This window comes from Budorcas taxicolor, chromosome 11 (genome assembly GCF_023091745.1).
Source record: "Budorcas taxicolor isolate Tak-1 chromosome 11, Takin1.1, whole genome shotgun sequence".
Taxonomy (NCBI): Eukaryota; Metazoa; Chordata; class Mammalia; order Artiodactyla; family Bovidae; genus Budorcas; species Budorcas taxicolor.
In genome coordinates, this window is record NC_068920.1 from 33,575,634 (window position 1) to 33,589,721 (window position 14,088).

The following is a 14,088-nucleotide window of genomic DNA, read 5'->3' on the forward strand; positions in this document are numbered from 1 at the left end:
CCAATCCTTCCAATGAATATTCAGGACTGATTTCCTTTAGGATTGACTGGTTTGATCTTCTTGCAGTCCAAGGGACTTGCAAGAGTCTTCTCCAACACCACAGTTCAAAAACATCAATTCTTTGGCTCTCAGCTTTCTTTACGATCCAACTCTCACATCCATACATGACTACTGGAAAAGCCATAGCTTTGACCAAGTGAATCTTTGTTGGCAAAGTAATCTCTGCTTTTTAATATGTTGTCTAGGTTGGTCATAGCTTTTCTTCCAAGGGGCAAGCATCTTTTAATATCATGGCAGCAGTCACCATCTACAGTGATTTTGGAGCCCAAGAAAATAAAGTCTGTCACTATTTCCATTGTTTCCCCATCTATTTGCCATGAAGTGATGGGACTGGATAAAGGACAGATGGTATGGACCTAACAGAAGCAGAAGATATTAAGAAGAGGTGGCAAGAATACACAGAAGAACTGTACAAAGAAGATCTTCATGACCCAGATAATCATGATGATGTGATCACTAATCTAGAGCCAGACATCTTGGAATGTGAAGTCAAGTGGGCCTTAGAAAGCATCACTACGAACAAAGCTAGTGGAGGTGATGGAATTCCAGTGAAGCTCTTTCAAATCCTGAAAGATGATGCTGTGAAAGTGCTGTACTCAATATGCCAGCAAATTTGGAAAACTCAACAGTGGCCACAGGACTGGAAAAGGTCAGTTTTTATTCCAATCCCAAAGAAAGGCAATGCAAAAGAATGCTCAAACTACCGCACAATTGCACTCATCTCACATGCTAGCAAAGTAATGCTCAAAATTCTCCAAGCCAGGCTTTAGCAATACATGAACCGTGAACTTCCTGATGTTCAAGCTGGTTTTAGAAAAGGCAGACGAACCAGAGATCAAATTGCCAACATCGCTGGATCATGGAAAAAGCAAGAGAGTTCCAGAAAAACATCTATTTCTGCTTTATTGACTATGCCAAAGCCTTTGATTGTGTGGATCACAATAAACTGTGGAAAATTCTGAAAGAGATGGGAATACCAGACCACCTGACCTGCCTCTTGAGAAATCTGTATGTAGGTCAGGAAGCAACAGTTAGAACTGGACATGGGACAACAGACTGTTTCCAAATAGGAAAAGGAGTACGTCAAGGGTGTATATTGTCACCCTGCTTATTTAACTTCTATGCAGAGTACATCATGAGAAATGCTGGACTGAAAGAAACACAAGCTGGAATCAAGATTGCTGGGAGAAATATCAATAACCTCATATATGCAGATGACACCACCCTTATGGCAGAAAGTGAATAGGAGCTAAAAAGCCTCTTGATCAAAGTGAAAGAGGAGAGTGAAAAAGTTGGCTTAAAGCTCAACATTCAGAAAATGAAGATCATGGCATCCAGCCCCATCCCTTCATGGGAAATAGATAACAGTGGAAACAGTGTCAGACTTTATTTTTTTGGGCTCCAAAATCACTGCAGATGGTGATTGCAGCCATGAAATTAAAAGACGCTTACTCTTTGGAAGAAAAGTTATGACCAACTTAGATAGCATATTCAAAAGCAGAGACATTACTTTGCCAACAAACGTCCGTCTAGTCAAGGCTATGATTTTTACAGTAGTCATGTATGGATGTGAAAGTTGGACTGTGAAGAAGACTGAGCACCGAAGAATTGATGTTTTTGAACTGTGGTGTTGGAGAAGACTCTTGAGAGTCCCTTGGACTGCAAGGAGATCCAACCAGTCCATTTTGAAGGAGATCAGCCCTGGGATTTCTTTGGAAGGAATGATGCCAAAGCTGAAGCTCCAGTACTTTGGCCACCTCATGCGAAGAGTTGACTCATTGGAGAAGACTCTGATGCTGGGAGGGATTGGGGGCAGGAGGAGAAGGGGACGACCAAGGATGAGATGGCTGGATGGTATCACGGAGTTGATGGATGTGAGTCTGAGTGAACTCCGTGAGATGGTGATGCACAGGGAGGTCTGGCGTGCTGTGATTCATGGGGTCACAAAGAGTCAGACACGAACTGAACTGAACTGATGGGACTGGATGCCATGATCTAGTTTTTTGAATGTCATGTTTTAAGCCAGGGTTTTCACTTGCCTCATTATACTAGAGGGTATTATGCTAAGTGAAATGTCATGCAGAGAAAGAAAAATACCATATCATTTCATTTATACATGAAATTTAAATATAAAACAAATGAACAAACATATGAAAATAGAAACAGAAACATAGATACAGAGGAAAAACAAGCAGTTGCTGAAGGGAGAGAGGATGTGGGGATGAGTGAAATTAAAAGGTACAACTTCTATTTACAAAATGAGTCAGAAGGGTGAAGTGTACAGTGTGGGAAATTAAAAAAAAAGAAAGAAACATAAATGTGTTAAAACAAAGGTATTATTTGATAAATTATTGTATACCTGAATATATTACACAACACAGAAAACCATGTTTTTATAGAATTTTTAATGACATGGGAAGAGCACATGATATAGTTACACGGAAAAAAGAAGCTCAAAGAAATTAAAATACAAATTAATCTGAAAGTCAAAGCATGCATTAAATTAATAATAATGATCTTTCATTGTGGTATTATGAAGAATTAATTTTTTGTATTTTCTAATATTTATGAAGAATTAATTTTTTGTATTTTCTAATTTTCTGTGTTTGCACAGAGATTTATTATTATTATTTTTTAATATAAATGTATTTATTTTAATTGGAGGCTATTTGCTTTACAATATTGTGGTGGTTTTGCCATACATTGACACGAATCCCCCATGGGTGTACCTGTGTTCCCCATCCTGAACCCCCCTTCCCCCCAACCTCCCTCCCCATCCCATCTCTCTGGGTCATCCCAGTGTATCCTGTATCATGCATTGAACCTGGACTGGCAATTCATTTCCCATATGATGATATACATGTTTCAATGCCATTCTCCCAAATCATCCCACTTTCACCCTCTCCCACAGAGTCCAAAAGACTGTTCTATACATCTGTGTCTCTTTTGCTGTCTCGCATACAGGGTTATCATTACCATCTTTCTAAACTCCATATATATTCATTATTATACTGTATTGGTGTTTTTCTTTCTGGCTTACTTGATTCTGTATAATAGGCTCCAGTTTCATCCACCTCATTAGAACTGATTCAATGTATTCTTTTTAATGGCTGAGTAATACTCCATTGTGTATATGTACCACTGCTTTCTTATCCATTTGTCTGCTGATGGGCATTTAGGTTGCTACCATGTCCTGGCGATTATAAACAGTGCTGCAATGAACATTGGGGTACACGTGTCTCTTTCAGTTCTGGTTTCCTCACTGTGAATGCCAGCAGTGGGATTGCTGGGTCATATGGCAGTTCTATTTCCAGTTTTTTAAGGAATCTCCACAGTGTTCTCTATAGAGAACAGTACTAGTTTGCATTCCCACCAACGGTGTAAGAGGGTTCCCTTTTCTCCACACCCTCTCCAGCATTTATTGCTTGTAGACTTTTGGATAGCAGCCATTCTGACCGGCATGAAATGGTACCTCATTGTGGTTTTGATTTACATTTCTCTGATAATGAGTGATGTTGAGCATCTTTTCATGTGTTTGTTAGCCATTTGTAGTCTTCTTTGGAGAAATGTCTGTTTTGTTCTTTGGCCCATTTTTTGATTGGCTTGTTTATTTTTCTGGAATTGAGCTGCTGGAGTTGCTTGTATATTTTTGAGATTAATTCTTTGTCAGTTGCTTCATTTGCTATGATTTTCTCCCATTCTGAAGGCTGTCTTTTCACCTTGCTTATAGTTTTCTTTGTTGTGGAGAAGCTTTTAATTTTAATTAGGTCTCATTTGTTTATTTTTGCTTCTATTTCCAATATTCTGGGAGGTGGGTCATAGAGGATCCTTTTGTGATTTATGTCAGAGAGTGTTTTGCCTGTGTTCTCCTCTAGGAGATTTATAGTTTCTGGTCTTACGTTTAGATCTTCAATCCATTTTGAGTTTATTTTTGTGTATGGTGTTAGAAAGTGTTCTAGTTTCATTCTTTTTCAAGTGGTTGACCAGTTTTCCCAGCACCACTTGTTAAAGAGATTGACTTTTCCCCATTGTATATTCTTACCTCCTTTGTCAAAGATAAGGTGTCCATAGGTGAGTGGATTTATCTCTGGGCTTTCCATTTTGTTCCATTGATGTATATTTCTGTCTTTGTGTGCCAGTACCATACTGTCTTGATGACCGTGGCTTTGTAGTAGAGCATGAAGTCAGGCAGGTTGATTCCTCCAGTTCCATTCTTCTTTCTCAAGATTGTTTTGGCTATTCGAGGTTTTTTGTATTTCCATACAAATTGTAAAACTATTTGTTCTAGCTCTGTGAAAAATACTGTTGGTAGCTTGATAGGGATTGCACTGAATCTATAGATTGCTTTGGGTAGTATACTCATTTTCACTACATTGATTCTTCCGATCCATAATCACGGTATATTTCTCCATCAATTAGTGTCCTCTTTGATTTCTTTCACCAGTGTTTTATAGTTTTCTATATTTAGGTCTTTTGTTTCTTTAGGTAGATATATTCCTAAGTATTTTATTCTTTTCGTTGCAATGGTGAATGGAATTGTTTCCTTAATTTCCTTTTCTATTTTCTCATTGTTAGTGTATAGGAATGCAAGGGATTTCTGTGTGTTGATGTTATATCCTGGAACATTAGTATATTCATAGGTTAGTTGTATTAATTTTCTGGAGGAGTCTTTAGGGTTTTCTATGTAGAGGATCATGTCATCTACAAACAGTGAGAGTTTTACTTCTTCTTTTGCAATTAGGATTCCTTTTATTTCTTTTTCTGCTCTGATTGCTGTGGCCAAATCTTCCAAAACTATGTTGTGTAGTAGTGGTGAGAGTGGGCACCCTTGTCTTATTCCTGACTTTAGGGGAAATGCTTTCAATTTTTCACCATTGAGGATAAAGTTTGCTATGGGTTTGTCACATATAGCTTTTATTATGTTGAGGTATGTTCCTTCTATTCCTGCTTTGTGGAGGGTTTTTACCATAAATGGATGTTCAGTTTTGTGAAAGGCTTTGTCTGCATCTATTGAGATAATCATATGGCTTTTATTTTTCAATTTGTTAATGTGGTGTATTACATCGATTGATTTGCGGATACTGAAGAATCCTTGCATCCCTGGGATAAGGCCCCCTTGGTCATGATGTATGATCTTTTTAATGTGTTGTTGGATTCTGATTGCTAGTATTTTGTTAAGGATTTTTGCATCTATGTTCATCAATGATATTCGCCTGTAGTGTTCTTTTTTGTGACATCTTTGTCAGGTTTTGGTATTAGGGTGATGGTGGCCTCATAGAATGAGTTTGGCAGTTTACCTTCCTCTGCAATTTTCTGGAAGAGTTTGAGTAGGATAGGTGTTAGCTCTTCTCGAAATTTTTGGTAGAATTCAGCTGTGAAGCCGTCTGAACCTGGAATTTTGTTTCCTGGAAGATTTCTGATTATAGTTTCAATTTCCATGCTTGTGATCGGGCTGTTAAGATTTTCTATTTCTTCCTGGTTCAGTTTTGGGAAGTTGTACTTTTCTACGAATTTTTCCATTTCATCTATTTCAACTATTATCTCCTTAAATAGTTTCTCGTGGTCTTTCTTTTTTTCTTCTTCTTCTGGGTCTTCTGTGATTCAAATGTTGGGGCATTTAACATTGTTCCAGAGGTCTCTGAGATTGTCCTCATTTCTTTTAATTAGTTTTTCTTTTTTACTCTCTGTTTCATTTATTTATACCATTCTATCTTCTACCTCACTTATCCTATCTTATGCCTCCATTATTCTACTGTTGTTGGTTTTCTCCAGAGTGTTTTTGATATCATTTATTGCATTATTCATTATTGATTGGCTCTTTTTAATTCTTCTAGGTCCTTGTTAAACCTTTCTTACATCTTCTCAATCCTTTTCTCCAGGCTATTTATCTGTAACTCCATTTTGTTTTCAAGATTTTTGGATCATTTTCACTATCATAATTCGAAATTTTTTTATCAGATAGATCCTCATTGCTTCCTCGTTTGGTTTGGTGGGCATTTATCCTGTTCCTTTCCCTGCTTGGTATTCCTCTGTCTCTTCATCTTGTTTATATTGCTGTGTTTGGGGTGGCCTTTCTGTATTCTGCCAGTTTGTGGAGTTCTCTTTATTGTGTAGTCTTCTCTCTGTGGGTGGAGTTGGAAAGGTGACTTGTCAAGGTTTCCTGGTTAGGGAAGCTTGTGTTGGTGTTCTGGTGGGTGGAGCTGGATTTCTTCTCTCTGGAGTGCAATGAAGTGTCCAGTAATGAGTTATGAGATGTCAGTGGGTTGGAGTGACTTTGGGCAGCCTGTATATTGAAGCTCAGGGTTATGTTCCTGTGTTGTGGGAGAATTTGCATGGTATGTCTTGCTCTGGAACTTGTTGGCGCTTGGGTGGTCCTTGGTGTCAGTGTAGGTATGGAGGCTTTTGATGAGCTCCTATTGATTAATGTTCCCTGGAGTCAGGAGTTCTCTGGAGTTCTCAGGATTTGGACTTAAGCCTCCTGCCTCTGGTTTTCAGTCTTATTCTTACAGTAGCCTCAAGACTTCTCCATCTATACAGCACAGATGATAAAACATCTAGGTTAAAGATGAAAAGTTTCTCCATAGTGAGGGAAACCCAGAGAGGTTCACAGAGTTACATGGAAAAGAGAAAAGGGAGGAGGGAGATAGAGGTGACTAGGAGGAGAAGAGGGGGAATCAAAGAGGAGCGTGCAAGCTAGCCAGTAATCACTTCCTTATGTGCTCTGCACAGTCTGGATCACTCACAGAAGTTCACGTAGTTATACAGAGAAGAGAAGAGGGAGAAAGGAGACAGAGGCAGCCAGGAGGATAAAGGGGGGAATCAAAAGGAGAGAGACAGATCCAGCCAGTAATCAGTTCCCTGTGTTCTCCACTGTCCGGAACACATAGAGATTCACAGAGTTGGGTAGAGAAGAGAAGGGGGAGTGAGGAGATAGAGGTGACCTGGTGGAGAAAAAGGAGAGTCTAAAGGGGGAGAAAGCAGTCAAGCCAGTAATCTTGCTCCCAAGTAAAAATAGATACTGAAGATTGGGTTCTTAAAGGTACAAAATTATAACAAATACCAAAAAGCCAAGATTTAAAAATCTAGAGTAGAGGTTGAATTCTCAAAAATACAATATTAAAGAAAAAAGAAAAGAAAGTCACCAAAATTATAAAATATATATACATGAAGTTTGCTTTAAAAATTAGGGTTTTTTTTTGGCAAAGTAATAGTAGGTTATAAAAATGAAAATTAAAGGAGTAATAGAGGACTTAAAAATAAAAAAAAATTAAAAAATTTAAAGAATAATAGTAAAAATATTATCTAGGAGTTTCTCTGGTGTTGTTGTGGACAGTGTGGGGTTAGTTCATTTTCAGATAGTTCCTTGATCCAGCTTATACTTCTCAAGATCTATAGGCCCCTTCCTATGTAGTCGGTGCTAACTACAGGGTTTTAATCTATTGTACCTGTCACTTCCAAGGCGGTTCCCTCTGTTTTAGCTTCTTCTGTTTGCTAGTCTCTTCAGTGCCTAATTTCTGCCCTGACACAAGGGGGCGGTGGGGGACACTTTTTTGGCTCACTTGTTCAGTTGTGCTGTGGAGAGGGAGGAACACTGCAAACAAATAACACTGGAGTGTGCTCACAGTGTTTCAGCCACACTGGGTTTGCCCCTGCTCATGCGTGTGTGCTTTCCCTGTCTACACTGCTTAGGCTCTAGGTTGCTCTGCCAGGACCTGTCTGAGGCTGGCCCTGGGTTGTACGCACTTCCCAGGTCTAAGCCGCTCAGGTTCAGGTACTCGGGTAGTCCTCAGAGGTGCAGACTTGGTTGGGCCTGTGTTTTGTGCCCTTCCCAGGTCCGAGCAGCTCAGGTGACCAGGTGTTTGGCGAGCATGGTCACTGTAACTTATTGCCTCCCCTGTCCCTGCTGCTTGGTTTTCTGGGTGTACAACTGGTGCACCTTCTCAAGTGTGCCATGTGTCCCTTCTGGGGAGCTAATCTCTGGCTGTGACCCTCCTGGCAGATGTTGACCATCCAGAATCCCAAAAAGTCTTGGTTAGCAATGAAACCTGCTTGTAGTTTGGTAGATGATGCTTCTCTGGGGCCGCGATTGCCCCCTTCCAGCTCTGGCTGCCCTTACCTGCCTGACTCCAGCAGGGGATGTGCTGGTCTGCAGCCGGCTAGCTCTGCTCAGTCCTTTGTTCTGTGAGTGGGCCTGGTGGTGCCTTAGGTTAGGGCTTTTCAAGCGGTAGTTATCCCACAGTCTGGTTTGCTATCTAAAGTTAGTTCCCTCAGATTGCCCTTGGGGCATCCATGCCCAGTCCTTATCCTAAGCAATGCAGCCAGCACCTCCCTGACCAGCCCCCGCTTGCTAGTGGCGGATGCGGGTGTCTGCGCTGCTTCTCTGCTGGGAGTTACCATTGGGCACATAATCTGTGGGTTTTAATTATTTATTTATTTTTCCTCCCAGTTATGTTGCTCTCTGAGTTTCCAAGCCTCACCACAGACTCACCAGTGAGAGTGTTTCCTGGTGTTTGGAAACTTCTCTCTTTTTTTAAGACTCCCTTCCCGGGACTGATCTCCATCCCTACCTCTTTTGTCTCTTTTTTAATCTTTTATATTTTTTCCTACCTCCTTTCGAGGCAATGGGCTGGTTTTCTGTGTGCCTAATGTCCTCTGCCAGCATTCAGAAGTTGTTTTGTGGAATTTACTCAGTGTTCAAACATTCTTTTGATGAATTTGTGGGGGAGAAAGTGGTCTCCCCTTTTTATTCCTCTGCCATCTTAGGACAGCCTCCTCTGTACAGTGATTTTGCTTTGCCTTTTAAATCATAAAAATAGTAGATAGATAGATGCATAAGTAAAGATAGACACATAAAATTTCTCATAGGGAAACATTTATGGTCTTCTCTGCTTGATTTTATGTTTTGTGTCGGCCTGGATAGGCCAAAGTTGCCTAGGGTGTTGCAGGGAAAGTCTCATTGCATAAGAAGGTTGCTCTGAGATGAGTGGCCTTTGGAGACTCTATTCACAGTGGTTCACTAGGCTACAACAGTTGCCTTTACCGTTTGGTAGATGGTACTAGTACATAGTATATATGAGGCACATGAGCTCCTGTTTAATGCTCCTGTTCATTGATAAAGTAAATATTTATTCTATACTTACTGCATGTAATGTCCTATAGGTCAAGCAATACCTATTTAAAATGACATGAAATAACAGATTTTAAAATCGAATACAAACCTTGTAAAATGTAACCCTCTGTCAGTAAACCCTTCCACAAGTTCCTCAGAAATACTATGTTTTTGGCTCATCTTCCTGTCCTGGTGCTCCTGGTGACAGTTATGGCAAAGGACAGCTCTGCCAGTCAATCTTTAAACATTTTTCCCTCTTATAAAAGCAATTCATGCTCCACACTACATGCTGAAAATAGAGAAACAAAAAAATAAGAAAAAATTAATTATGCCTTTTTCTGGAGAGAAAAGTCATTTAACATTTCAGTGTCTTTTCTCCTAGTCATGTGGCTATTTCATAGTTGTAATAAATGACAGCTAAATTGTAATGTACAGTTTTTTTGAACTGACATTTTTAAATTAAAAAAGATGCATACTTTTTATTAAAATAAAAATTATAGACAATCATAAAGCTGAAAAGAAAAAAATTTCCTTTTGGTAATTCTGGAACTGGATCTTAACCATGTTAAAAGTTCAGAGTTTGTTGTTAAATCTAATATATGTGCAGAAAAGTGCACAAACCTTAACTGCACAGCTTGATGTATTTTTATGTGAAGGTATATCAGTTATACTCTACCTAGATAAAGATATACAACACTTCTAGCCCTCTAGAAAGCTCTTTCTTTGTTCCCTTTTCATATCAACCCTACCAAAAGTACCTATGGTTTGATTTCTATGCAAGGGTTGGTTTTCTCTGTTCTTAGACTTTATATACGTGGAATTATAGATTATATACCCTTTGCTGTCTGGCTTCTTTATCTTAAAATTATGAGGTGAGATTCATCCATGTTGTTGTGCTTGCAGCTGTAGTTTATTCTTTTTCATTGCTGTACAATATTCCATTTTAGAAATATACTACAACTTACTTATGTATTCTGTGCTTGAACATTTGAGTTATATATAATGTTTGGTTCTTGTAAACAAAGTTTTTATGAGCAATCATATATATTGTTTGATAAGTATTTGCACCAATTTCTGTTGGGTATTTATCTGAGAGTGAAATTGCTGGGTCATAGCTAGGCTATGTTTAGCTTAAGTAGATACTTACCAAATAGTTTTCAAAAGTGGCTACAATAATTTACACTCCCACAGGTATTGTATAGGAGTTCCAACTGCATGTATTCTTTGAAAATGCCTGTTGTTGGATTATGAGGTAGTGCTTAGAGGGTATGACATTAAAGATGATTGACTTGGGCCATAAAGAAAGCTGAGTGCCAAAGAATTGATGCTTTTGAAATGTGGTGTTGGACAAGACTCTTGAGAGTCCCTTGAACTGCAAGGAAATCAAACCAGTCTATCCTAAAGGAAATTAGTCCTGAATATTCATTGGAAGGATTGATGCTGAAGCTGAAGCTCCAGTTCTTTGGCCACCTGATGTGAAGAACTCACTCACTGGAAAAGACCCTGATGCTGGGAAAGATTGAGGGCAGGAGGAAGAGATGACAGAAGATGAGATTGTTGGATGGCATCACTGACTCAATGGACAGAGTTTGAGCAGGCTCTGGGATTTGTTGATGGACAGAGAGGCCTGGCATGCTGCAGTTTATGGGGTCACAAAAAGTTGTACACTACTGAGCAACTGAACTGAACTGAACTGACTTCACTCATTGTGAACTTACTTAACTATTTTATCTGACAGTCTGGTCTTATTATTACCTCTGTTGATAAGAAACAAATTACCCCCAAATTTAGCAGCTCAAGACAACAAACATCTGTTATCTCACTTATTTTCTGAGCGTCAAAAACATTTTTCTGAGGGTAAGAGTAGCTTAGCTGGGTGGTTCTTGTTTAAGGTCTTTTATGAAATTGCAGTCAAGCTGTTGACTGGGGGTGTAGTCATTTGAAGGCTTGATCAGGGCTGAAAGATGTGTTTCCAAGATATCTTACTCATGGCTGTTGGCAGAAGGCTTTGCTTCCTTGCCATTTGGGCTTCCTTAGGAGGGCTGCTCATGACATGATAGCTAGTTTTCTTCTGTGAGTGATCCAAGAGAGAGACTAAGAGAGCGACTAAGAGAGCAATAAGACAAAGGCCTCACTGTCTTTTAAAATTAAATCTTGGAGGAGAGGGGCGGTCCTAAGATGGTGGAGGAATAGAATGGGGATACCACTTTCTCCCCAACAAATTCATTGAAAGATCATTTGAACACCGAGTAAACACCACAAGACAACTTCCAAATGCTGGTGGAGGACACCAGGCACCCAGAAAGGCAGCCCATTGTCTTCAAAAAGAGGAAGGACAAAATATAAAGATAAAAAGAGAGACAAAAGAGTTAGGGACGGAGACCCACCCGGGGAGGGAGTTGTAAAAGAGAAGTTTCCAAATACCAGGAAACCCTCTCACTGGCGGGTCTGTGGGGAGTTTTGGAATCTCAGAGGGAAGCATAACTGAAAGAAAAAAATAAATAAACCCCAGAGATTATGCACCTAACTGCAACTCCCAGTGGAGAAGTAGCCCAGATGCTGGCGTCTGGCACCAGCAAGTGGGGGCTGAACAGGGAGGCACAGACTGCATTGCTTAGGGTAAGGACCAGGCCTGAATGCCCTGAGGGCAATCTGAGGAGCTAATGTGAGAAAGCAGCCCAAACTGTGGGATAGCCAGAGAGAAAGAGAGAGAGAGGAAAAAAAAAAAACCCAAACAAACAAACTGCAAGCAGACTCCCAGTTGCTAACCAAGTCTTCCTGGGATCCTGGATGGTTGACATCCACCAGGAGGGTCGCAGCAAGAGATCAGCTCCCCAGAGGAGACACACGATACACCTGAGATGGTGCTCCCACTGTGCATCTGGGAAACTGAGCCGCCGGGACCGGGGAGGTGATAAGACGCACTGCCCGACCTGAGGAGCGTGAGCTCACCAAGCACCTGGTCACCTGAGCTGCTTGGACCTGGGAAGGGCACAAAACACAGGCCTAACCGAGTCTGTGCCTTTGTGGGGTACTCAGGAACCTTAACCGGAGTGGCTTAGACCTGGGAAGTGCACGCAACCCAGGGCCCACTTTAGACAGTTCCCCTGCAGAGCAACCTGGAGCCTGAGCAGTGTTGACAGGGAAAGCACACATGCAGGGAGCAGGGGCAAACCCAGTGTGGCCCAGACACTGTGAACACTCCACATACACGCCAGTGATATTTGTTTGCAGTGTTCCTCCCTCCCCACAGCACAATTGAACAAGTGAGCCTAAATAAATGATCACTTTCACCCCCTTGTATCAGGGAGGAAGTTAGATACTGAAGAGACTTGCAAACAGAGGAAACCAAAATAAACAAAGAAGAGGGAACTGCTTTGAAAGTGACAGGTGCAACAGATTAAAACCTTGTAGTTAGCATTGACTACATTGGAAGGGACCTATAGACCTTGAGAAGAAGTATAAGCTGGAACAAGGAACTATCTGGAACTGACCCCACACTGCCCTCAACAGCTCCAGAGAAATTCCTAGGTATATTTTACTATTATCATTTTTTAATTTTAAAATAAAAAGAAATTTAAGTTCTTTATTACTCCTTTAATTTTCATTTTTAAAACCTACTATTACCTTGTTTAAAAAGACCCTATTTTTAAAGCAAATTTCATATATTTTTAAAAAATTATTTTTGCGATTTTGTTTTGTTTTGTTTTTATTGTATTTTTGGGAGTCTAACCTCTACTCTAGATTTTGAATCTTTGCTTTTTGGTATTTGATATCAATTTTGTACCTTTAAGAATCCAATCCTCAGTACCCATTTTTACTTAGAAGTGTGATTACTGCCTTGATTACTCTCTCCCCTTTTGACTCTCCTTTTTCTCCCCCAGGTCACCTCTATCTCCTCACTCCCCCTTCTCGTTTCTGCTTAATTAACCCTGTGAATCTCTTTGGGTATTCCAGGCTGTGGAGAACACTTAGGGAACTGATCACTAGCTAGATTGGTCTCTCTGCTTTTGACTTCCCCTCCACTTCTCCTGGTCACCTCTATCTCCTTCCTGCCTCTTCTCTCCTCTGTGGGACTCTGTGAACCTCTTTGAGTGTTCCAGATTGTGGAGAGCAAATAGAGAATTGATTCCTGGCTAGATTGCTCTCTCCCCTTTTGATTTCCCCTCTTCTCCTCCTGGTCACCTCTATCTCCCTCCTCCCTCTTCTCTTCTCCATGTAACTCTGTGAACCTCTCTGGGTGTCCCTCACTGTGGAGAATCTTTCACTACTAACCTAGATGTTTTATCATCGGTGCTGTATGGATGGAAAAGTCTTGAGGCTACTATAAGAATAAGACTGAAAGCCAGAGGCAGGAGGCTTAAATCCAAAACTTGAGAACACCAGAAAACTCCTGACTCCAGGGAACATTAATTGACAAGAGCTCATCCAGGAGCCTCCATATCTACACTGAAACCAAGATCCACCCAAGAGCCAACAAGTTTCAGAAAGACATACCAAGCTAATTCTCCAACAAAAATAGGAACATAACCCTGAGCACAAAAGTACAGGTGGCTGAAAGTCACACCAAATCCATAGACACCTCAAAACTCACTACTTGACACTTCCTTGCACTCAGAGAGAAGAGATCCAGCTCTACCCACCAAAAGACTGACGCAAGCTTCCCTAACCAGGAAACGTTGACAAGCCACTCATCCAACCCCACCCACAGGGAGAAACCTCCATAATAAAGAGGAACCACAAACTTCCAGCATAAAGAAAGGCCACCCCAAACACAGCAACCTAAGCAAGTTGAAAAGGCAGAGAAATATTCAGCAGGTAAAGGGACATGATAAAAGCACACCAAACCAAACAAAAGAGGAGGCGATAGGGAGTCTACCTGAAAAACAATTCAGAATAATGATAGTAAAACTGATCCA